This window comes from Vombatus ursinus, unplaced genomic scaffold (assembly GCF_900497805.2).
Source record: "Vombatus ursinus unplaced genomic scaffold, bare-nosed wombat genome assembly UNPS02014822.1, whole genome shotgun sequence".
NCBI classification, from domain to species: Eukaryota; Metazoa; Chordata; class Mammalia; order Diprotodontia; family Vombatidae; genus Vombatus; species Vombatus ursinus.
The window spans coordinates 2,785,249-2,812,039 of record NW_020954600.1 but is presented as its reverse complement, the minus strand read 5'-3'; positions in this window follow the sequence as shown (position 1 = coordinate 2,812,039).

Sequence of the window (26,791 nt, the reverse complement as noted above, 5' to 3'; positions counted from 1 at the left end):
TTTTTTTTTTTTTTTGGCCTGCACCTTTGATATCCCGGGTGAGTTCAGAGGTTATTATACTAGTTTTGGTGAAAAATAAAGAAGGCTAAACTAGGCCACTAGCAGTGTGAGTAGAGTTCTAAGATGTGTTTTGAAGATAAGATCAATAAGATTAGATTTTGGGAGGTGAGAAAAAGGAATCAAAGATGGCCCTGAGGTTTTAAGCCTGGGCATCTGAAAAGACAAGATGGTGGTACCAACAATGGAAGGAGGGAAATTGAGAGAATATGGTTTATTTGTTAGAAAGGAAGATGAGTTCGGTTTTGAATATGTTGAGCTTGAGGGACCAGCAGGACATGTAGGTTGAAATATCTAGTGGGCATTTGGAAATGTGAGACTGGAGCTCAAAGGAGAGGATGGAGGAACCTCTACTGATCTGGAAGTCACCTATTTAAAGGTAATTAATGACTTCATGGGAATACATGAGATGATCAAGGGACAGAACGGAGAGCTCTTCCTCCTTCTCAATCCCTAACAACTCATATGGGCACAGAGTTGTTACACCAGGAAGCACCTAACTCCTTAATAATGCCCAGCGAGGGGTAGTGTGTAGTTTCCAGAAGTCGTATTGGGTACACTCACCAACCTCTTCCTATGCTCCCACATCATCCTCCAACAGATTCACGTTTCTAGTGAGATGAAAGCAATTTAAGATTAATATCAAGAACTGCCCTGAGTGGGGGAAAACATCACAAAAGGGCAACCTAATGGATTAGAGACATAAGATATACAAGTAGGGCAGGTGAATCTCATCTTCCTTCCCTTAGTGAGTCAAGTGGGTAGAGATCTAGCATTGTGGATAAACTATATGTCTACAGGCCTCCAGGGCAGACTTTTGTGTTTGCTTTTAGCATCAGCTAATGAATCAGCCTGTTTTCCCTGCATGTTGTCTCCTTGCGTCAAAATGCAACTCTTAGTGGTACAATCTCTGAAGCATGAACCAATAAAGGCATAGAGTTTCTCATACAGCAGAGGCTTAGTCCTGTCTAGAAACACATTAATGGGAGCAAGGAGAGCACATCTCTAGTCTATGACTAGGACAACTAGGCATCCCCCTGAGTGAAGGTGTCAGAGAGTTGTAGGAAGAGGTGGTTGAGAAAGAATTTGATTTATATTTAACATCACTAGGTTAAAAATAAAAATAATGAACTGAAAAGTAGAAATGGCATTAAATATATTAAATAGAATTCATTCAACCACCATATATGAAATACCACAAAATACAAAGCAAAGCACTATTCTGGGGCTAGCAGAGATACAAAAAGGATTAAGACATGACCCTTGTTCTTACAGAGTTTACTATTGTTTATAAGACTCCATGCTGACAGGCAGAATGGAACAGGAGAATGTATCTAACTCTCAAATCAAGAAGTCCTTCCTCTACCATATACTGGCTGTGTGGACCATGGGCAAGCTGCCCAACTTCTCTGAATCCCCCACAACTCTTTAAGACCAGAAGGTGCTATGCAGGTGCCAATAGGCATCACTAGGGGAATTTCCTCTCTTAGAGTTCTCTGCATAATGAAATCACAGGTCTAGTCTGACAAATTTAATAAAATAGATCATTTTGATTACATGAAAATGAGAAGATTTTTCATAATCAACACAACTAAGATAAGACAGGAAGCTGTCAACTGGGAAAAAATCTTTGCACAAATATGTCTAATAAGCATCTGATATCTAAAATAAAGATGGAACTAGACCAACAGCTCTCAAAGGAAGAATTTCAAACTACTAATATATAAAAGATTTCTCCAAGCCTTTTAAATAAGAGATATGCAAATCAAAAACAACCCTAAGTTTTCATCCTTACACCCAGCAAATTGGCAAAGATGATAAAAGATGGGAAGAGTCCATGTTGGAGCGGCCGTGGAAACCCAGGCACATTAACCTACTGCCAGTGGAGCCCTTATTGGCCCAATCATTCTGTTAAACAATTTAGAATTATGCTAAAAGAGTGATTACAATATCCATACTCTCTGACCCAGACATCATACTGATAGGCATACACCCAAAGAAAGGCCCCACATACACAAATATATTTCTAGCATCCCTTTTTTAATTAAACATACATACTCATATTTATTATATATATAAACTTATTACACACATATATAGATATATTTATTATATACACATACATATATATGCATATGTACTTGGTATGTATTATTTTTAATAGTATTATTATTTTTAATAGTATTTATTTTTCCCAATTGCATGTCAAGACAATTTTTAGCATTCATTTTTACAAAATTTTGGGTTCCAAATTTTCCTCCCTCTCTCCCTCCCCTCCCCTTTCCGAAAATGGTAGGCAATTTGATACAGGTTATACATGTGTTATCATGTAAAGCATTTCCATATTAGTCACAGTTGTAAAAGAAGAAACAGATCAAAAAGAACACTAAAAAGAATAAAGAAAGTGAAAAAACTGTGCTTTGACCTGCATTCAGAGTCCGTTAGTTCTTTATCTGGATGGGGATGGCATTTTCCTTCTTGAGTCCTTTGTACTTGCCTTGGATCATTGTGTTGCTGAGAAGAGCTGAGTCATTGATAGTTGGTCATCATACAATATTGCTGAAACTGTGTGCAATGTTTTCCTGATTCTGCTCATTTCACTTTGCATCAGTTCATACAAGTCTTTCAAGGCTTTTTTCTGAAATCTGCCTATTTGTCATTTCTTATTGCACAATAGTAATCCATTACATTCATATACCACAACTTGTTCAGTCATTTCCCCAACTGATGAGCATTGCCTCAGTTTCTAACATTTTGCCACAATGAAAAAGGGCTGCTACAAATATTTTTTGTACATGTAGGTCTTTTTCCCTTTTTTGTGATCTCTTTGGGATACAGACCTAGTAGTGGTATTGCTGGATCAAAAGGTGTGCACAGTTTGGTTGCGTTTTGGGCACAGTTCCAAATTGCTCTGCAGAATGGTTGGATCAGTTCACAACTCCATCAACAATGCATTAGTGTCCCAATTTTCCCACATCCTCTCCAACATTTATCATTTTACTTTTTTGTCATATTAATCAATCTGAGAGGTGTGAGGTGGTACCTTTGAGTTGTTTTAATTTGTATTTCTCAAATCGAAAGTGATTTATAGCACTTCTTCACATGTCTATAGATAGTTTTGATTTCTTCATCTGAAAACTGCCTGCTGGGGGGCAGCTAGGTGGCACAGTGGATAGAGCACCAGCCCTGAAGTCAGGAGGACCTGAGTTCAAATCTGGCCTCAGACCAAACACTTGACACTTACTAGCTGTGTGACCTTGGGCAAGTCACTTAACCCCAATTGCCTTAAAAAAAAAAAGAAACCAAAAACCGCCTGTTCATATCCTTTGACATTTATCAATTGGGAATGGCTTGTATCCTTATAAATTTGACTCAGTTCTCTATATATTTGAGAAATGAGGCCTTTATCAGAGATACTTGCTGTATAGATTGTTTCCCAACTTTCTGTTTTCCTTCTAATCTTGGTTGTACTGGTTTTGTTTGTGCAGAAAGCTTTTTAATATAATCAAAATTCTAACTTTTAAGGAGTTGTTTTCCTCAGTTAGCTTTTGTACTGCCTTTTCCATTTGGCCAATTGTACTTTTTTTAAGTTGTTTTCTTCGGTGGATTTTTCTATCACCTTTTCCATTTGGCCAATTCTACTTTCTAAACAACTGTTTTCTTTTTCTAAACTGTTGACTCTTTTTTCATAATTCTCTTGCATTACTCTCATTTCTTTTCCCAGTTTTTCTTTTACCTCTTATATTATTTTTAAGTCCTTTTTGAGCTCTTCTATGAGTTCTTTTTTGGGCTTGAGACCACGTCCTGTTTTTCTTTGGGGCTTTGCTCATAGGGGTTTTGACATTGCTGTCCTCTTCTGAGTTTGTGTCTTGATCTTCCCTGCCCCCATAATAACTTTCTATGGTCAGATTCTTTTTATTGTTTGTTTGTTTGTTTGTTTGTTTTGCTTTCTTGGCCTTTTTCCTTTCTTTTAAATTTAAGCTCCACTCCTGGGGTGGAAGGGACACTGTCTCAGGCTTCTTGTGCTAGTGGCTGCAGGCTCTTGCTATTTACCTGGTGCTGCACTGATATCCTGAGGCCCATGGGAGACCCTCATGTCTGGTGCTTACTGAGAGGGTGTTGTGGGAGTGTCTGACACTGACAGAGGCCATAGGGGTCTGGTAGCTTACTTGGTGCTGAACCAGGGTCCTACTGCCTATGTGTTGAAGCTGGTGGGGTGTTTCTGAATTTCCCCAGTGGCTACACTGAAGCACTTGGCTGTCTGGCTGCTGGCTGCCTTAGGCACCTGTAGGGTTGGTGTTTACCTGTTTGCCCGGGGCTATATTGAGGCATGTGGGGGGCTCTGAGCAGAGTCTGCCCATTTCCCTGGCCATGCGGAGGCACATCATTATTTGCCTGTTCTACTGCACTGGGGCTCAGGATCTGCCACTGGTTTGCTGCTGGCTTCCTGGGATACTTCCTGTCCTGGACTGCACTCCCCTTTTGCCCAAGTGAGATGGACCTTTCTTGCCAATCTTCTAAGTTTCTTGAGTGAAAAGATTGTTTCACCCCATCTTTTGCAGGTTCTGCTGTTCCAGGACTTATTTTGGGGGGTGCTATTTTATGGTTGTTTGGAGGTGAATATGAGAGAGTTGGAGATTTACTGCTTACTCTGCCATCTTCTAGCATACCTTTTTGTAGTAATTATCATACAAATTTGGGACAGAATTTGACTGAGTGGTACACAGTGACACTAGGATAGGTGAGGATGATTTATTGATACAGTCAAACACAGGTTAGGAGACTATAAACAGATGCAAGTAGGGATGGAGTCATGTGGAACCTCCTTTACCTTCATTGTCCCCCAGATCAACAGGCTGGGCTATTGGGGGCCTGGGTTTATGGACAAAAGGCCTGCTGTGGCAACCGTCATAGCACCAGTGGGGCAATGGGTTCAGCAAATACGGACCAATAGCAAAAGAATGGTCTCTACAATTAGCTATGAAGAGGTAATAAGGATGAAGAAGGTGGAATTATAACCATCAGCCACATTAGCAACCTTCCTAGAGAGTTTCAGAAGCCAATTCTAACTAGAACTGGGTACAATTTAAATCTTAAGCATACTGGAGCTATATAACAGGAGACAACCCTAACAGAGTAGGATAAGAGACTCCTATGGCTACTCACTAGCAAAGAATGGAAAACGAAGTAGATGCTCAGCAATTAGGGTATGGCGACTATGATATCTGAATGAAGGTGACGTATAAAGAAAAGATATTAGTGGGAAAAATTAAGTACAGGTAAATAAGCTGAAAGTATGGCATGAATTTATTGATTTTGTTGCCTTATATAATCTGCTGCTGGAGAACAGGGTAGATTAATCTATTCTTTGTATAATAACCTGCCAATGTCCACCTCATTGTATGTAAAATTGTATTATATATTGTATACTATATATATTATATATAATATTATAAAAAATAAACTGTAAAATAAAAGGACACTCACCTACCTACATTTTCCTAAGCAATTCTTTCACTTATTGAGAAGAAAAGGATGAAACTTCCCCCCCCAAAAAAAGAAAGAATTGAAAAGGAACTATCCAAAAAAATAAAAGGAGAATGAAGAAAAATATGAAAGTGCCTGGAGTGACATCTATTTAAAAATGGGAAAATGCAAACAACGTTATGTGTCTGGCGATCTGCATCCCCCACACTAGAATTGATTATTTGCTGCTGTCAGAAAAAGAAAATTGGATAATGGAAATATGTGAAATAATGTGAAATCTGTGAAAATTTACATCAGCTTTTCCGGATCACAACAAATGTGTCCTTTCAGGTTCCATGGGGAAATCTTTCCTGAGCCCCTTCCTGATTCTACTTTTGAAGGAATCCTGGAAAGCTGATTTAGAATGAGGATAATGGTGGCACCTCTTAGACCTGGTTATAGATCAGACCCACTGCCTTTAAGGGCTATGGAGGTGCATTTCGTGATAAGATATGGAGCAGCCTCTGCCTTTCAAAAATCTAAAGAGGGCATCTCTCTAAAACTTTGCAACCAACATCATCTCCTCCAAAGAAGCAGAGGGAAGGAATCAAGTTGGATGACTCCCTGTTGCTCATTGGCTTCAGTCTTGTTGGACTCTTCATGGCCCCTTGTAGGGTGTTCTTGGCAAAGACACTGGAGTGATTTGCCACTTCCTTCTCCAGATCATTTTACAGATGAGGAAACTGAGGCAAACATGGTTAAATGACTTGCTCGGGATCACACAGCTAGTAAGTGTCAGAGGCCAGATTTGAACTCAGGAAAATGAGTCTTCCTGACTCCAGGCCCAGGACTCTATCTACTTCACCACCTAACTGCCAAGTTAATTCAATAATTCAAGTGTTCATTCAATACCAATAATCAATTCATTTTTGAGACTGATCTTTGTGTATAAAATTACTGCTGATTCTCATGACCTACAGCTTCACAGAATCATAGTACATGAAAGCTGGGGGGAACATTCCAGGTCATCCCTCTCCCTAATCCTTCCAGCCCAGCAGCAAAGTCCCATAATTTCTACATACATATCTTTCAAATCCATTCCTCCTCTGCATTCAGCACTGATTATGAGAGAGTGAGAAAGGCAGAGGGAAGGGGAAAATGAGGAGGGAGGGAAGTGTGTGGGGAAAGAGAGAAGAGGGGTAAGGGAGGGAGGGAGAAAGAGAGAGAGTGAGAGAGAGAGAGAGAGAGAGAGAGAGAGAGAGAGAGAGAGATTCAGTAAGTAAATATATATTCAGTAAGTAAATATATAAATGTATACCTCTTACCTAGACTACTGTTAATGGCACATAAGTAATTTGCCTACCACCAGTTAATATTTTACACAGCTGCCGAAACAATCTTCCTAATGCATAGATCTGATCATACCATTACCTTGATCAAAATCCCTCAGTGGCTCCCTATTGCCAATAGGATAAAATATGAATTCTTTAACCTGGCATTTAAGTTCCTCTACCATCTGGCATCAATCTATTTTTCCAGCCTTATTTCATCACTCAATGGAAAGTGCCCTTTTCAAAGTTACCAGTGATCCTTTAGTTGCTAAATCTAATGACCATTTCTCCATTGGCATCCTTCTTGAGCCCTCTTCTCCTGGATCCTCTCTCCTCCTTTGGATTTGGTGACTGTTCTCTCTTACTTTTGCTCCTACCTGTCTGACCGCTCTCTTTCCATCTTCTTCCACAACACACCCCGTACCTGTGACTATGTCTCAAGGTTCTGTCGTGGAGCATCCTCTCACTCAACGCTCACCCTTGGAGACTTTGTCAACTTCTGCAAGTTTAATGATAGCATCATCTCTCCCCTGATATTTCTCTGATCTATATTTCTAGCCCAGTCCCTCCTGAGCTATAATCTTACTTCACCAGCTACCTACTTGGACACTTTAAAGAATCATAGACACCTCGAGCTGGACAAAACCAAACCAAAACTCACTATCTCCATTCCCTCCTCCCCAATTTGCTCCTTTTCTTGAACTTCCCCCTTTCTGTAAAGGGCACCAGCACCTTCCAGCCTCGATGGTTCATTCACAACTTAATTATTAACCTAAACCCATTTTCACTTATACTCACTAAGTTCCCCAACCTTTTTCTCTTCTTCTGCATGTTTCTTGAATCTGGGCCCTTCTCTCCAGTCACATAGCCACCAACCTAGTGCAGAAGCTCATCACTTCTCACTGGCACTATTACAACAGCCTCCTAATTCATCTTTCTCCTTCAAGTCTCTCTTCTCTCCAACCTATCATTCATACAACCTTCAAAGTGATTTTCTTTAAGTGCACGTCTGACCACATCAATTTTCTACTAAATAAATTTGGGGACTTCCAACTACCACTTACCATAATGATCAAATATAAATTATTTAGAATTTAAAGCTCTATAGAATTTAAAACTCTATACAACTTGGCCTCAATCCACCTTTCCAGCCTTATTGCACACTCTTACACATACACTGTGGTTCAGCCAAACTGGTCTTTTACTGTTCTCCATGTATGTCTCTATGTCTTTGTACTTACTCTCTGGCTCCCATGCCCCAAAGGTACTCCCTCTTCACAGCACCCTGCTTTTGATGATGCTTAGTTCGCTTAAAAGTTCAGCTCAAGTACCATACTATCCATGAGATCTTTCCTGATCTCCGACCCCCAACTAGCTGCTAGTGCAACCCCTGCCCTCCAAATCACCACGGATCTATTTTGTAAGCTTACACAAAACTTCTTTGGGAGCAAAATGCATTTTTTTATTTTTGTATCCCGAGCAAATGGCACAGTGCCTGGCATACACACACACACACACACACACACACACAAATAAATATATATTACTTTTGTTCTTGCACTCTCCATTCAATCAAACAAGACTACTATCTGCTATCTCCTGACTCCATACTTTCACAGAGGCCATTCCTCATACCTGGAATGTATTCTCCACCCCAGCCCATCCCTGTCCATTAAAATTCTCTTCCTTCAAGGCTCAGTCACGATTAGGGCTCAGTCTCCTTATGGAGTCTTCCCTACTCTCCCCAACTGAAAGTGTTTTCTCCCTCCTCATATTTTCCTAAAGGACATGGTCTGGATCTCTTCCTTGTCCCTCTCACATTTATGTGTGAAAGGAGTCATGCTCACAACAGGCTTGAAATTCTGTGAGGACGTGAGTTGTACAAGTTTTCATCTTCGTGCCTCCTATGCCGAGTGCAGTGCCCTGCACGCGGGAAGCACCTAAGTGGTTGTTGAATTGAAATAGGCTCCCTCATTTTACAACTGAGGACTCCAAGGCCTAGGAAGAAAGTGAATCATCCAAGATCCCATTGGAAGTTAGTGACGGAGCTAAAGCTGGACAGAACTCAGGCCTGTCTGACTCCCATCCCAAGGCTCCTGCTGGTGTATCACCACACAGTGCCTCCCCATGACCTGTTCACTACTCTGAATTCATTCCCAATGGTCTGATTCTAGAGGCACTTTGTGAGATCTTAGTATTGTGTCTAGAAGTACAAATTAGCGTGGCCAAATCTCCCAAAGATGTCACATGCCTATGAATTATGAAGCATCACGACTTCAGAGGAATTTAATTTGCAAATCACACAAAGGACAATGTAAAGGCACCTGATGGGAAAACACGGGCTTGTTGCCACTCAGTCAATAAGCATTTATTGAGTGCCCACTATGTACCAGGCACTGCACTAAGCTCTGGGGATAAAAAGAAAGGCAAAAGATTGCTCCTGCCCTCAAAGAGCTCACAGTCTAATCAGGGAGACAACACACAAACAACCATGTAAAAATGATATGTGTGTGTATAAATATATATGTATTGTGTGTGTGTGTATATATATATATACATATACATGAAATAAGAAATAATCCACAGAGAGGACACCAGCATTAAATGGGGAGTGGAGGGAGGGCAGGAAGGGCTTCCTATAGAAAGAGGTATTTTATTTAGATGGTACTTGAAGGAGGACACAGAAGCCAGGAGACCGAGATGGGGAGGGCTAGTGTTACAGTATCTTGTGAGAGGAACAATAAGGAGGATAGTGTCACTGGTTCACAGACAACATAGAAATAAGATATAAGAAGACTGGAAAGGTTAGAGGGTGGTAGTGGTGGCAGGTTCTGAAGGGCTTTAATTTTTCCTATTCAATCTTGAAGGTAATAAGGTGCTTCTGGTGTTTGCTGAGTGGGGGATGTCATGATTAGAGCTGCACTTTAGGATGATTAACTTGACAGCTGAGTGGGAGATGGACTAGAGTGGGGAAGATTTGCGGCAGAAGACCAAGAAACAACCTATTGTGATAGTCCTGGTGTGAGGTGATGAGAACCTGCAGCATGGTGGCGGTCATGTGAGAGGAGAGAAGGGAACATATTCAAGAGGTATTTTGAAGGTAAACTCGACAGGCATTGGCAACTGATTGGATGTGGTGGTGGTGAGAGAGAGTGAGACATCAAGGATGACACCTAAATTTTGAGCCTGGGTAACTGGGGAAATGTTGGGTACTCTTGACAGCAATCAGGAAGTTTGGAAAAGGACAGGGTTTTGAGGGAAAAATAAGTTCAGTTTTACACATGTTGAATTTGAGACGTCTAGGGGACATTCCCTTCTCAATGTCCAATAGACAGTTGTAGATGTGAGACTAGAGGTCAGGAGTGAAGTCAGAGCTTAAATCAAATAGGTTTGAGAATCATCAGTAGAGACATAATAATTGAATTCAAGGGAGCTGAGCTGATCACCAAGTGAAGTAGTATAGAGGAAGAAGAAAAGAGGACCCAGGATAGAGCCCTGGGTGACGCCTATCTTTATTGTGTGTGACTTGGACAAAGATATGTGTGGCTACATAGGCTGGAGGTGAACCAGGAGAGATCAATGTCACAAAATCCTGGAGATAAGAAGCCAGTATCAAGCAGAAGATGACAGGTAGTATCAAAGGCTTTTGAGAGATCAAAGGGATGAAGACTGAGAAAGGGCTTTTAGATTTGGCAATTAAGAGATCACTGAAAACTTTGAAGAGAGCAGGGTTGGTTAAATAATGAGGTTAGGAGTCAGAATGTAGAGAATTAAGAGGAGAGTAAAAGGAAAAGAAGTAGACATAGGCACCAACTATAGATGACCTTCACGAGGAGTTTAGCCACAAAAAGAGACACGGGATAGTAACTAGTAGGGATGTTATCAGCACTGATCTCTCTATATTGTTGCTGCTGCTTATCCTTCATTTTCAGAGGACAAATGACATTACTGGTGATGTCTTGATTTGTGCATGAGTTTAAGTGAAGCAGAGTTGTGCAAAGTTGTCAGCCTCACTCTCTCTTACAGAGTCATCAAAGCCCAGCGGCAGGACAATGCAATGGACGTCCTTGGTGTCTTCGATGCCTGACCAGGCTCTAAGTGCTCCACAGCACCTACCTCGGCCACCTTCGTGGCCATTGGAACAAACTGTTCTCATCCACCCATTCAGCCAGGAATACTTGGGGTATATATCCCCCTAAATAGCTCACCAACAGGTTTGAGACCTGTCAGTTACCCTCAACCTGGTTTAGTCCATCTGCCAAGCCTGGGGTATGGCCTCTGCACATGCTACAGTTTCTTAGAGTCACGGATGAGAGCTGGGTGGCAGGTGGACATCAAAAGTGGATGAGCATCCCTATAATGGGTTCAGCAAGTCCTCACACCAGGGATGCTAGTCCTCCCTGAAAACCCCAAAGACCCTATAAGAAGCACGGTGAAAGACTTTATTGACTATGTATACAACCAAAAAGGAAGAAGAGCCAGGAAGAAAGAGACATAGCAGATGAATAGCCCAAGAAGCACCCCCAAGATACTAAAAGAAGAAGCTTCAGTCCATTGGGTGAATTCTTTCCATCCAATCTAATCTAACAATCCATTTTAACATGCAAGAGTCATTTCTCCATAAAACCTGGTGTTTATTAGCCTGCCCCAATCCACTCAAACTGCACGAAAGCTAATCCAGTGATTCCATCAGCCTTTTAAATGTGTGGAAGAATGGGAAGAATTAAGAAAAGGCATTGACATTTCGAGTAGTTATCCAGTGACCTAGGGCAGCTAAATGACCCAGTGGATAGAGCACCAGGTCCACAGTCAAGAAGACTTGAGTTCAAATGTGGCCTAAGCCATTTACTAACAGTGTGATCCTGGGTAAGTCACTTAATCCTGTTTGCCTCAGTTTCCTCATCTATAAAATGATCTGGAGAAGGAACTGGCAAACCACTCCAGTATCTTTACCAAGAAAACCCCAAATGCGGTCAAGAAGAGTCGAGCAGACTAATCAACTAAACAACACAGTACAGTGACAAGAAAAGGCTTAAAATTAAAAGCAGGCAATCCTTTCCCATTTATTAACTGGTCATCCATTCTTTCAACTTCGTTCCATTTTAATCACATGTAGCAATAAGCAAAAAAATCCTCTTTATGATACGGTCACTGGGAAGAGTTGGCATCCTCCATATTGATTAGAATAGATTCTAGTGTATTTCCATTGCATATGATGCTTGCTTTTCATTTTAGATAGATGCTTTTTATATTTAAAAAGGTCCCTCTGTACCTACACTCCGTAGGGTTTTTAGCATAAAAGAGTGTATTGCCAAAGGATTTTTCTGCATCTGTTGAGATGATCATATAGTTTGGGATTATTATCTAATTACTTAATACATGGTAGGGCACAGAGATTACATATGGTGCTGAGACATCTATATGATTTTGCAGTCCCATTTAAAAGACAACACAAACCTTTTTAACTGTTTTCTCCAGCAATTTGTTCTGTTCCATATTTTGCCTTTTGCTTATCTTTCTATTAGATTTATCCAAAACTGAGAGAATATTGAAGTCTTTTGTCAGTATTGTGTTATTGTGTATGTTTTCTTGTAGTTAATGTTTCCTTTATGAATTTGGATGGTAAGACATTTGGAGCATATATGTGTCTTATTGATATTGGTTTGTTTTCCATGGTGCCTTTCAGCATAATATAGTTTCCTCATTTGTTCCTTGTATTTTTTGAATGTTTGTTTTTGCTTTATTAGCATTTATAGCATTATTGCAATGATTTTTTATTCACTTGATGCATAGCAATTTTTCCCAACCTCTTAGTTTTGTGTATGTCTTTATTTTTTAAATGTGTTTCTTATAAGCAACAGATTGTAGTTTTGTCTTCTTATCTAATCTGTTGTCCTTTTTCATTTTATGGGATTGTCTAATCCATTCACATTTAAAGTTATGTGAGACAGGTTTATATTTTTCTCCATTGGTCTCTAATATTCATTTTTTTTCCAAGTTATGATTTTTTCCCCTTCTGCTGCAAACACAGTACTATGTTCCTTCAGTTATTTTAACTTATTCTTTTTCAAAGTGGCTCTATTCCCATCAGCTCTTTCACCTTCACCCCTGATCTACCTCCCTTCTATTTTTTACTCCTTTTCTTTTAGGGTTTTGTTTATTAGTTCTTTTTTTTCCTGATTTTATCTGGTTAGTTTTTCCTCCTGAGTTTTTCCCCTCTTAGTCAAGTTGATTCCCCCTTCCTTTCCTCATCTTCAACTAGTCCTGTTCATTAGTTGCTGTTGCTGTGGTTTTTAATTTCATTTTTTTATGTCCCTTTCCAAGGAGGTTTTCTCTCATTCTTTTCATTATTCATTTTCTCTTTCTGACTACCCTAGACCCTTGTTCTCTTGTTTATAACTCTTATAATTATCTAGTCTCTCCATTCCTCATGGAATCAAAACTGCTGAGGAATCTATTTTTTGGATCTCTCCTCTAGGCAATTTCTGCAACTGCCTTAAAGAGCCATGGATTACCCTTTTCCATTGTGCCTCACTCCCAAAACACTGACAATTCCCACAGATGACAGACAGGACACAGCACCAGGATAGGATGCACCCACTCACCCACACACATATACCTGATCACACAACTCACCAGTGATCTATACCCTTCTATGGCTGTTCCATGAGCTAGACACTCAGTTTTCCAGGTCCAGGTATTTCCATATGTTTTCTTCCTCCTTCATTGTGAGTACTGACCTCCCTAGCTTATTTTAAGTCTCAACTAAAATCCCGTCTTCTACAGTAAGCCTTCCCTAATCCCTCTTAATTTCAGTGCTTTCCCTCTTTTAATTATTATAGATTTATCCTGTAGATACCTTGTTCTGTATTTATTGTTTGTATGTTGTCTCACCCATTAGATTATAAGCTCCTTGAGAGTAGGAACTGTCTTTTCCTCTTTTTGTGTCCCCCATGACTCAGCACAGTACCTGACACATAGTAGATGCTTAATAAATGTTTGACTTATTTGTCTCAAAATCTCCAACCTGAGTCCACATCCTCTCATTCGCCCAGGTGCCAATTGGCTCGAGGAGTTCTGATTCTTCTTCTCTTGAGATAGGATGAGTATTCTTTTCAAGTACCAAATCCTGCAGATTACACCTAGCACAAAGTCTCTATCTCTTTCACAGACCAACTCTCTTCATCCATAGGGACATTTCTCCCTACCTTTTCAATCCTTCCCCTTCTTCCTAACCCACTCCCCTGCAGAGTCTTTCTGAGACCACAGGGTTTTCCCCTACTTGCTAGCTGTCAATTTGACCCAGCCACATCACATACTCCCCTTTATTCCCCTACTCCCCTCTCCCACTTTCATCCAACATCAATTTTGTAATGTAGCCCCTTAAAACACATTGATTCACTAAAGACAAGGTATCACAAAGCTCTGTCTATAATGTTTCAGGTCTTCCTCTTCACCGTGACCCCTTCACCTGACTTCTACCTTAATGCTGTGTCCTCTTTTTTTTCTTCTTTTAGGCAATTGGAATTAAATGACTTGTCCAGGGTTACACAGCTAGTAAGTGTCCAGTGTTTGGTCTGAGGCCAGATTTGAACTCAAGTCCTCCTGACTTCAGGGCCAGTGCTCTATCCACTGAATGCTGTGTCCTTTTTATCCCTTATTACTCCTTTTACCCCTCCTGCATTTCTGTTTGGAGGGTTCGAGAAGCAAAAAAATCTCTTCAGATCTGATTTTCTTTCTAAGAATGCTTCGAATACCTCTTTATTACTAAACATCCATCTTTTATCATTTGTAGTTAAACTCAGGTTTTCAGGGTAGGATCACCCTGGGTGTCATCCTGAGCTGTTCATAAAAGATTGTCCCATTCCCTTTGCATTTTCTGCTAGGAAGAAGAGTCTTGAGTTATTAAAATTTCCTTTTCTTTGTATTTGAAGGTCTTTCCCTGATTGCTTGCCAAACTTCTTGTTCCTGAATTGAACTATTAAATTTAACCACTACGCACTTTGGAGTTTACAGCCTTGAGTTTCCTTGTTGGTTTTTTTTTTTTTTTTTTGGAGGTGGTCTGTGAATTCTTTCAGTTGGCATTTTATTTTCTGTATTCAAAAATGCTCGGCAGTTCTATTGTATTATTTCCTACATTGTGATGATAAGGTTTTTGGTTTTGTCACGTATTTTTTTTTTTTTGTGCGGGGGAGAGGCGGGGAGGGGAGACCTATGATCCTTCAGTTATCTCCATGCATCCTGTCTTTGAGATCAGTATGTTTTACTTGGATAATGAGTACATTCTCTTCTAATGCTATTGTTTGGGTTTTTTTGCTTCTCTTCTTCTATGTTGTCCTTCACTTCGGTGAATTTACATTGCTAATCTATTGTTTTCTCTTTGTTTCTTTGGTGAAATTTTGCCATTGAAGGTTCTAGTTTTTTCTATTCTGCCCATTATTTTTGATATATGACATAAATTCTGCATTCATAATTCTCATTTCTCTTTTAAACCACTCAGGAATAGCATGTTGTGGGTCCATGTTCTCCTCAAATCTCACAGGGTCCTGTCTTATGGGAGATGGATCATTTTCTCTGTTTGAATTATTTACTCATAGATGCCTGAACTCATTTACTAGATCTAGAAGCCATATTTTCTCCTGCTGTTAATTTTTTCTCTCTCTTGATTTATTTATTTATTGTCAAGGTTTTTAAATTTTCTTCTTCTTGAGATCTTTGGTGATTTCAGTCTTCCCCCACTCTACCCACCCCCATCTTATTCTTTTCTATTGCTCACTTTCTGTCTCCCTACCCTATAATGGTGGTTTCCCTGGAGATTGGATCTCAAAATATCTCAGCTTTCTCCCATGCTGGCAAATTTACCATTCACCAGCCTAAGTCTCTACCACCAAGTGGCTTTGGGGGGAATAGAACTGCTCCCAGATGGGTGCTGAGCTCTTTTCCTCAGGCTTGGAAGAGTGCTACACAGCTCCTACCTTCCAAACCTACACAGTGTTCTGTCTTACTCCCTCTCTTTGTTAGTTCTCTAGACTAGCACCTGTAGTTGAGAGCTTCACTGGTATTATGGGGTGGAATTTTGTAGATTGGACCCCTGAGGCTCTGAGAGGAGGGATGGGATGAGGGATGGGGTTGAGCTCTATTTCAAGACAGACACATATCCTGCACCTTTCCCTTAGTTACTCCACTCTCCTACAGATATTTTTTTTTTTGCAGCACAGAATACTCCTGCCATGGCATTATCAGAACCCCAGAAAGCTTCTGCCCATGGAGGCTGCCTCTGTGCTAGCTCCCCCCTGCAGTGGGGATATCCACGGAACTAGAGAAAGGGTAGGGGCATCAGGGCATAGGGTTGGATTTTGAATGTGAGTTCATGTTGGGTACTTGGGTTTATTGTAAACCCACAGTCCTTATGTCAGCTAGTGTAGCCTTCATGCCAGTAGCATGAGAAGTGGGGTGCTAAATGAGCATTAGTTCATTTAAATTTTTGTTTGTTTGTTTTTATACTCCTTTGGATTCTGGGTATCCTGGACCATGATGATAGCCAAGGTTGCTTTATATTTGGCATATAATTTCTGTTGTAGAGATGTTTAAGAGATGGTGGGGATCAGAGAAAATGTCTTGTTGGTCATCTGATCCCATCTTGTTCATCTGACCCATATATTTTCAGACGTTTTTGGGATATATTTATCGGTTTTGCTGGTTTTTTTTTCCTTTTTCCTCTTTTTTTGTCTTGTTTTTATTTTAAAATATTCTTTGTTACATAGGATGGTTCTCTGGGAAATAAGAGGGGGAGGGATACTGGGAGAAATTCTGGTGATATAAAAAAGATATCAATAAAATTTTAAAACATAGTCTCATTTGAAATAAAACATATTTTTAGAGATCTGTATTCTAGTCATCAGTCCGGTTCTACCCACTAAGTTTCAGTGAAACACGTGAAACACATGAATTTATCTCTTTGCCTTCTTATTTTTAGATGAGGAGACAAAGGTTCAACGAACCTATCTGACTTGCTCAAAGTTACCCAGATAGCAAATAACATAGGTGGGATTTGAAGTCAAATTCTCTAACTCCAAATCTAGCACTCTTTATACTATAACGTAGTGCTCTGTCATAGGTATATAAGTCATCCCAATCAAATTCCAATTTATATAGCTTCATTTTGTCTCCTTCCTATCTTGAAATAAACAAATAAGCTAAAATCATAATGCTTACACTGAGCTAACAACACTTCTATTGTTAATGTTGTAGTCTATTCCTACACAGAGGACTCTCAATCATAGCAAATCAAATAACTGCATTTGGAGATCACCTATAACCAATGGGTCTCCCTTTTCTGCCTCTTTATTCTTTTTGCCCTTTTCTCTATGCATCAGAGAGTAAATGTTAATTAAGGCTTAACTTAGAAGAAATGGTATATAAAATTATAACCAGGGGGTAGGCAGCTGCCTAGGACACAACATATAGAGGGGCAAACGGGTACAATAGGATATTCCTTTTCATATTATTTGTTAATATATTCATATTCATTAATATATTCATAATATATAATTAAGGTCGTACAGTTCTGTTCTACATGTCCTATATTATACGTGTGAATAATATTTGTCTACTACCAGCCCCACAAGGTTTTTGTAAGGAAAATAATCTGTAAATTACAAAGCACTATATCAATGTGAGTTATTATTAATTTTTTGTCAAGTACAATATGTAATAATAAAGGGTTCCAACTGCAACACAAGGGATGTAATGCCTAAACTGTGTCCGAGGTATACAAATGTCCCTTTGATGGTACAAAGAGTTGGTGAAGAATGAGTTAATAAAGGAAGAATTTACTCTCTTGGTTTTGCAACACTTCACAGTGTTGCCAATGTCTCAGGGGGTATTGTGAAATTTTAAAATCCTGAGAGAGAAAGAAGAAGATCTTGGAAATCACTGCAGTAGGAGGCAACATGTCAGCAGTTAATTGAGCTATAGACACAGTGAGAGCAGTACTGTTCATGCGGTGTGTCACATAAATGGCAAAGTACAGCATTTTGAACTTCTAAAGTAGACCTTAGTGAGGCTTTGTTCAAATCGTAGGTCATTCTTTGCAGTGAAAATGAGAGGAGCTCTAAAAAGTGGCCTTTTCCAAAGGAAGCGATGAAGTCTGTTAGGTGAACCCTCTTGTTAAATCGTAAAACAATTTTCTTTGCCATAAATGTGTCTGTAACAAATGACCTGCAGAATAACATTAGATCACCAAAAAGTGGAAAGCTGCACAGCTTCATTCAAGGACTCTTTGATATTATTCTATGTTCTAGATCTAAGAGTCTTTCTCTCAAACATTTATTTTTGAAGTTCCTTTGGGGATCAAACAGCAGATTAGGCACAGTGCCCTTTCACAGTGAAACTGTTGCCCCTCTTATCAGGCCTACAAAAAGTGAGAGACAGTCACTAACATAAAAATTGGGCCCTGGGGATCAAAATTCTTTGTTCCACCCTAGATAGCCAAGCTGCTTTCAACTAGACCTTTCCTCTCTTCTTTCTACTTATGATTTCATTAAGTGCTCCTCACTTATCTTTTCCAATAGAAATAGGGGGAAGGCCTAAGAGATTGGGGGTATAGGTGGACCCTAAGAGATGAGGGTTCTATGAGGGGAATTAGATGAACTGAAAGAGGCAAGGTGTGAATTAAATGGAAGAGGTAAGACAGGATCTGGAGAGGCTTTGAAAGTGTCAGGGACTTAAGATCACTGACTACAAGGATCACACCACCTCTGACACAGGCACTCCCCAGAAAGAAGGGTTAGGTTCAGAAGGTATTGTCAAGAATAGATCCATCATTGTCTAGACCTTTGGTGGATTGTGGGCAGCTAGAAGGTGCAGTGGATAGAGTCCCAGACCCCTCTTTCTGAATTCAAATCTGGCCTCAGATATTTGGTAATTGTGTGACCCTGGGCAAGTCTCTTGACCCTGTCTGCCTCAGTTCGTCATCTGTAAAATGAGTTATAGAAGAAAATAGCAAACTACTCTAAGATTTTTGCCAAGAAAATCCCAAATCGAATCACACAGAGTTGGACACGACTAAAATGACTAAACAAAAGTACCTATGTTCTCAAGGCTCACAGGGAAAGCAAAATGGATACCATGACTCCTCGGACCTGCACCTGTTTTCCACAAAGCAGTTTCACATGACTTTTTTACTCTTCCTTCTTCTGAAACACTCAGTTCTACAATCACAATATAAAAGCCAGTTTGACACCATCCCAGAGGTTCATAATATCCCTTAAGCTTATATACTGCCTACAGGAAATCTAAGAGTATGCTACCTTCCTGCCCTGCCCTCCTGATTGTGCCAAGAGAAAGAGGGCATGGGGTGATAAGGCTTAGACCCGGAAAGAACTTTAGGAGTTAAATAATCTAACCTCCTTACGTTACAATTTATGAAATTGAGGCCCAGAAAAGCTAACAAAGCATCCCATCACACCCTACTTTTATTATACTTATCTGTCTACATGTAGGATTCCCAACTGCCTTACCCCAGGAGAAGATTTTCAAAGATAGGGGAGGTAAACTTTTTGTTTCTGTGCCCCCACACCAAAAGCATGCTTTGCAACTTAATAGATATTTATTGAATTACGTGACTTGTCCAAGTTTACACAGGTATCAAAGAATGGCAAAATCACAGAATGTGAGAGCTGGGAAAGGCCCTCAGTAACCATCCAATCCCCATTATAATATCCCTGATAAGTGATTTTCCAGCCTCTGCCTAAAGGTCTCCAAGTACTAGGAAACCACCACCTCCTGAAGCAAGCCATTGCCATTTTTGGGCAGCTTTAAGGTTATTGAGCTTTTCCTGACCTTGAGCCTAAATTGCCTCTTTGGTTTTACTCACTGGGGTTGGAAATAATTAAGGCTACTCCTTCTTCCTCGTGACAGCCCTTCAAATATCTGAAATAGCTATCATGCTTCCCACCCTCTGAATCTTCTCTTTTCCAAACTAAACATCCTCCGGTTCCTTTCACCGATCCTCATATGTAATGGACTCAAGGCCCTTCATCATCATGATGAAGGCCTATTTTGAACATTCTCTAGTTTATCAACATCTTTTTTTTAGGCCTTCAATTTATTTATTTATTTTTATAATTAATTAATTTATTTTAGTTTTCAACATTCACTTCCATAAGATTTTCAGTCTTACATTTTCCCTCCCTCCCTTTCCTCCCCCTTCCCCAAGATGGCAGGCAATCTGATGGAAGCTCTACTTCTACATTCATATTAAACATATTTTCACATTAGTCAGGATGTAAAGAAGAATTAGAACTAATGGGAGGAAGCATGAGAAAGAAGAAACAAAACAAAACAACAAAAGAAAAGGAGAGTAAATAGTATGCTCTCATCTGCCTTCAGACTCCTAAGTTCTTTCTCTGGATGTGGACAGCATTTTCCATCTTGAGTCTTTCGGAGTTATCAACACTTTTCTTAAACTATAGTGCTCAGCCTCATTTCTAAACTATATAGAGAACTAAGTCAAATTTATAAGATCACAAGTCATTCTCCAATCGATAAATGGTCAAAGGATATGACCAAGCAGTTTTCAGATAAAGAAATTAAAGCCATCTATAGTCATGTGAAAAAATGCTCTAAATCACTGTTGATTAGAAAAATGCAAATCAAAACAACTCTGAGGTACCACATCACACCTAACAGATTGACTAACATGACAAAACAGGAAAATGATAAATGTTGGAGAAGGTGTGGGAAAAATGGAACATTAATGCATTGTTGATGGAGTTGTGAACTGATCCAACCACTATGGAGAGCAATTTGGAACTATGCCCAAAGGGCTATAAAAACGTGCTTACCGTTTAACCCAGCAGTACCTCTTCTAGGGCTGTATCCCAAAGAATCATAAAAATGGAAAAAGGACCCACATGTACAAAAATATTTATAGCAGTTCTTTTTGTGGTGGCAAAGAATCGGGAGATGCCCATCAATTGGGGAATGGCTAAACAAGTTGTAGTATATGGATGTAATGGAATACTGTTGTGCTATAAGAAATGATGAGCAAGCAGACTTCCGAAAAACCTGGAAAGACCTGTATGGACTCTGATGCTGATTGAAGTGAACAAAACCTTGAGAACATCGTACACAAAATAGTCACGTTGTGTGATGACTAAATTTGATAGACTTAGCTCTTCTCAGCAATGTAAGGATGTAAGACATCTCCAAAAGTATCATGATGGAAAATGCCATCCACATCCAGAGATAGAGCTATGGAGTTGGAATGCAGATCGAAGCACACTGTTTGCTCTTTTTTTTCCTTCTGTTTTGCTTTGTTTCTTCTTTCTTATGGTTTGTCCTATTGTTTCTAATTCTTCCTTACAACACAACTAATGTGAAAACATGTTTAATAGAAATGTATATGTACAGCCTATATCAGATTGCACGCCATCTTGGGGAGGGAGGTAGAGAGGGAGGGGGAGAAAATTTAAAACTCAAAAGCTTATGGAAGTGATTGTTGAAAACTAAAAAAGAAATTAATTAAAAAAGAAAAAGAAAAAAAAAAACTATAGTGCCCAGAACTGAACACAATATTCCAGAAGAGGTCTTAAAAGGGCAAAGTTCATTCAGATGATCACCTCCCAATTCCTGGCAGCTATGCCTCAGTTTTTTTGGTTGCCACATCAATCATTGCTGACTCATATCAAGTTTACAGACCATTAAATCACAAGATCCTTCTTCAGAATAACTGTCCACCCATGCTTTCCCCATATTATATTTGTGGAGGTGATTTTTTTGTACCCAAATGTAAGTATTTATGCCTACTGAATCTCATTCTATTAAATTCAAGTGCTAGTCTATCAAGATCCTTTTGGATACTGCTCCTGTTATCTGGTGTCTTAGACCTCACTGCATCTGGGGCCATCTCCAGTCGTCCTCATCTATATCTTGCCACTGGACCCAGATGGGTCTGGAAGAAAGAGTGAGGCTGGTTACTTTGCACAGCCCTGCCTCACTTAAATCCAATTCACTTGCAAGTCAAGACATTACCTTCCTGAAATAATTGGTCCTCTTCGAGAATGAAGAGCAAACAACAGCTATCCTATCCAACCGTGTGTTAAGTGCAAAGCTGTGCTTTTTCAAAATTATTAATATAAATGTTAAACAGCACAGGGCCAAACAGCTTCCCTTGAGTACTCCACTGATGACCTGCTATGTTGACACTGAACCATGAACAATGATTTGTTGAGTCTGATCATCCAACCAATTCTGAATCTACCTGATTATATTATCATCTAATCCATATTACTCCATCATCTACATATGCATAGCATATGAGATACTGTACTTTGTTAAAAAAAAAAAAAACTTTGACAAAATCCAGGTAAACTATATCCATAGCATTCTCCTCATCCACCAGTTTGCCTGTCAAAAAAGGAAGTGAGGTTGGTCAGGTATGTTTTGTGATTGATGAAACTAGGCTTGTTCTTCATAATCACCTTCCTAGCGGTTCACCAACCAAGGGTTTAATGATTTTCTCTAGAATTTTCCCAGTAATCCAAGTCAAGCTCACTGGCCTATAATTTGTAGACTCTGTCCCCTTTGCTCTTTTTGAAAAACGGGACAATATTTGCTCTTTTCTAATCTTATGGGACCTCTTTCAATTTTCATCTTTCATATATCATGGATGGTGACTCAGAAGGCACATCTTCCAGTTCTTTCAGGACCCAAGGATGTACTTCAATTGGGCCAGGTGATGAATTCGTCGATGACAGCAAAATGTTCCCTTGTGGTCTCTTTACTTATCTTGGGTATCCAATCCCTATTGAGTCATTTTTGGCCTGTCATTTCCAGTGTAAAGGTCGTTTTCCTTTCCAAAGAAAACACAAACAACATAAGAAATGAGTAGCTCTGTCTTTTCTTTGTTGTCAGGTATCATTGTTTCATTAGCACAAGCAAAAGTATTATCTCTTTTTGTGATCCTTTTTCTCCCCAGATACCTAAAAAAGTCTTTTTTTAGAGCTAGGTGGCACATGGATAGAACTCCAGATCAGTAGCCAGGAAGATCTGAGTTCAAATCCAGCCTCAGGCACTCACAAGATGTGTGATGTACTTAACCTTTTTCTGCCTTGGTTTCAGCACCTATAAAATGGGGATAATAATAGCAACTACCTCCCAGGGTTGTTGTATCGATTAAATGACATAATCCTTGTGAAGTGCTTTGCAAAGCTTAAACTGCTATACTAATGCTAGTACTTTTTGTCGTCTGCTTCCTCTCTCCCTTGTTTCAGCTCATTCTGAGTTTTAGCATCCCTGGCACCATGTTTACACATTGCTGCTATGCTCTTACATTCATCTTCTGTTAACTGCCTTTACAGGTCTTTTGCACATTAAATCCAAGTCAGTGAGTCACCCATGCATTCACATTGGTCTCTTCAGAAAAGTCCCATTGCTCGTCCTCGTTGAAATTGTTTCCATTTATGTCATCAGTATTTCATTCCGGAGCTTCTCCCTTCCCTCCAATTTCCCATGAACCATTTTATTCTATGGTATCCTACCTAAGTTTCCTCTGAGACAACTGAAATGTGCTTCCCCCAAATCTAGACTATTCCCAATTTTCCTTTCCTCTATGATAAACTCCATCGTGAAGCGGTCACTTCCCCCCAAGGTTCTCATCATTTCCAACCCAGAAATTAGTTCCTCTCTGTTAGGAGGAATCACATCCAGAATAGAATTTCCTCTTGTAGGTTTCTCCACTTTGTGAGGGATGAGATTATCACTAAGGCAGGTCAAAAGGTTAGTAGCTGCTCTTCTTTTTCCAGAGAAAGCTCCAGAGACTATCTAGATAGTTGAAGTCTCCTATCTCTACTATATTATGCCTCTATGCCAGGCCCAATGTCCACCTGGCTATTGGTAATTTAGGACTGGCACTCAAATAAATTGGAGTCCTCTTACTACGCTTCAAAACACTTCATCATGCTGAACTTTGTTTTTTAGACATCCTGACGAGAGAGTAATATCTGACTACGGAAACTTTTCTCCAGCCAAAGACTAAGTCACTAGGATAGGGTTTTTGCCTTCAAGACATAGAAAATTTACTAGAGAAAATTTAGGGGAGAAAAAGCTGGTCTCAGTCAGGGAGGCCCCTGGGTTCAAGCCCTACCTAGGATACATAGTTGCTATGTGATTCTGAGTGTTGTTTGACTTCTCAATGGCCCCAGGCAGCTCTCTAGAGTTGTAATCTAGAGTTTTGGCATTGAAATCATAAGTTAGGTTAAAAAAACCACCACAAATTGTTGACAGATGGATCATACTGGTTATCCATCTTATTTTATAGGATCGTAGACTATTAGAATTAGAACGAACTTTAGAACATACAGTGTCAGCGCTGGGATCAAGTTCAATCTACTCCAAGTATTTATTATGTACAAGGCACTGAACTGTGCTAGGTGGACATTGGAGATACCAAAGAAAAAGTAAAAATATCCTCCTCATGGAGCTTACATCCTACTAGGGGACTATAATATTCACACAGTTAAATACATAGATGGCAGTTTGAGGAGAAAGCACAAACAGCCAGTGGGATCAGGAAAAATTTCCCACAGGAGCAGGCCAAGGAACTGAGCCTGGAATGATGCTTCTAAGAGATTCTAACAGAAGATGAGGTCAGAGTGCATTCCAGGCATAGGGATGGACTTAGGAGATGGAATGATGAGTTTAGGGAATGGCAAACTTGGCTGGAACGAAGAGTATGTGAGGGGAGTAACATGAAATAACCCTGGAAAGACAGGCAGGAGCCAGGTTAAGAGCTTTGAATGCCAGGTTGATAAGTTTGGGTTTTATTCTAGAATCAACAAGGAAGAATAAAATCCTTCAAAGTAAGTTCTCAAGCAGGCACTTTTACTTTAGAAAGATTACTTTGGCAGCTTTTGTGGGGAATGGATAGAAAAAAGAAACTGGAATCCAGGAGTCCAGTTAGGAAGTTATTACAACAGTCCAGGTGAGAAAGAGCAAGGGTCTAGACTAGCCCAGAGACCCTAGAAGAAAAAAGATGGCAGCTGTAAAATAGTTTATGGAGCTAGGATCAACAAGAATTCACAACTGATTAGATCTGGGGAGTGAGGGAGAAGGAAGAGATTAGCATGACTGAAAAGTTGTAAAAATGAATGAAAAGATATGATGCTGCCCACAGATATAAAGGAGTTAGGAGAGCAGGTTTAGAGGGGAAGGTAATAAGTTTTGGACACGTTGGGTTTGAGATAGCTGTAGGGTAAACAGATGTCCAACTGGCAGTTGGTGATGTGGGAAAGGAACTAAGGATTGGATAAGAAAACTGAATTCACAGGAACTAATGAAATCACCAAGAGAATTTAAAACAGGGTTTCTTAATCTTTTTTGTATAGTAAACCCCTTTGGCAGTCTAATGAAACCTATGGACTAATCTCCAGAATGATGTTTTAGAACACATAAAATAAAGAGGAGTACAAAGAAAACCAATTATATTGAAACAGTTATCAAAATATTGAAAAAAAAAAACAACAGCAGACATCCCCAAAATCTATCTGTGGATCTAAGATTAAGAAAATCTCCCTTAGAACATGGATTAACAACTGAGAAGTCATCAACAAGTCAGTCAACAAGTATTTATTAATCATCTACTATATACCAGGCCCTGTACTAAGGATTGGAGACACAAAAGCAAACAACAATTCTTCCTCTCGGGGAGCTCATAGTCTAATGGGGGATACAACATATAAACAACCAAGTACAGATAAAGTAAAAGATATAGGATTAACTGGGGATAATCTCTGAGGGAAGGCACTAAGATTAAAAAGGAATGGGAAAGGCTCCTTGCAGTCCCAGTAAAGACTGGGACTTCAGCGGAGACTTACATGAAGAGAAGGAAGCCAGGAGGCAGAGATGAGTAGAGAGAAAGCTCTAGGTATAAGGTACAACTAGTGAAAATGCTTGGAGTTGGGGGATGAGAGTGTCCTATGTGAGGAACAGCAATGAGGACAGTGTCAGTGGATAACGGAGTGTATGGAGGGACATAAAATGTAAGGAAACTGGATAAAGTAAGAAGGGGGCAGATTATAAAGGTTTTCTTTTTTATAAAGGTTTTTTAAAAGCTAAACATTTTATATTTTTTTCCCCTGGAGGCAACAGGGAGCTACTGTAGTTAACTGAAATGGTAGGGAGGGAGAAAGAGGTGACATAGTTAGATCAATTCAACCACTGACTGGAAGATGGATCAGAGTTGAGGGAGAATTGAGGCAAGGAGACCAACTAATAGGCTATTGCAATAGTTTAGGGATTATGTGATAAAGACCTGTACCGTAGTGGTGGCAGTGTCTAGGGAAAGGACACGTAAAGGAGTGTAATGAAAACAGAAACAACAGAAATTAACAACTGATTAGATATGGTGGGTGAGAGAGAGGAATTGAAGATGACGCCCAAGTTGTGTGCCTGGGTAAATGGGGGGATGGTGATGCCCTCAACAGAATAAAAAAGTTTGGAAGTGGGGAGGGGTTAATAATGAGTTTTGGACACGTTTGAGATTTCTAGGGGACATCCAGTTTGAAATATCTCACGGGAGGCTGGAAATGCGGGATTAAGATCAAGAGAAAGGTTAGGACTGGACAAATAGATCTGAGATTCATCAGCATAGAGATGACCATTGAATCTGTGGGAGCTGATGAACTCACTGGGTGAAACAGTATAGGAGAAGGTCTAAGACAAAGCCCTGGATGATACCCACTACTCGTGAGCATCACCTGGATAAAGATCCAGCAAAGGAGTCGAGGGAGTGATCTAATAGGCAAAGGCTGCAGAGAGCTCAAGGAGGATGAGGACTGAGAAACGTAAAAGTAAACGAGATCTTAAAAGTCAAGTCTAAGTCTCCCTTTTTTTTTTTTCTTAATAAGAGGACAACCTTCTACCTCACTGGTTAT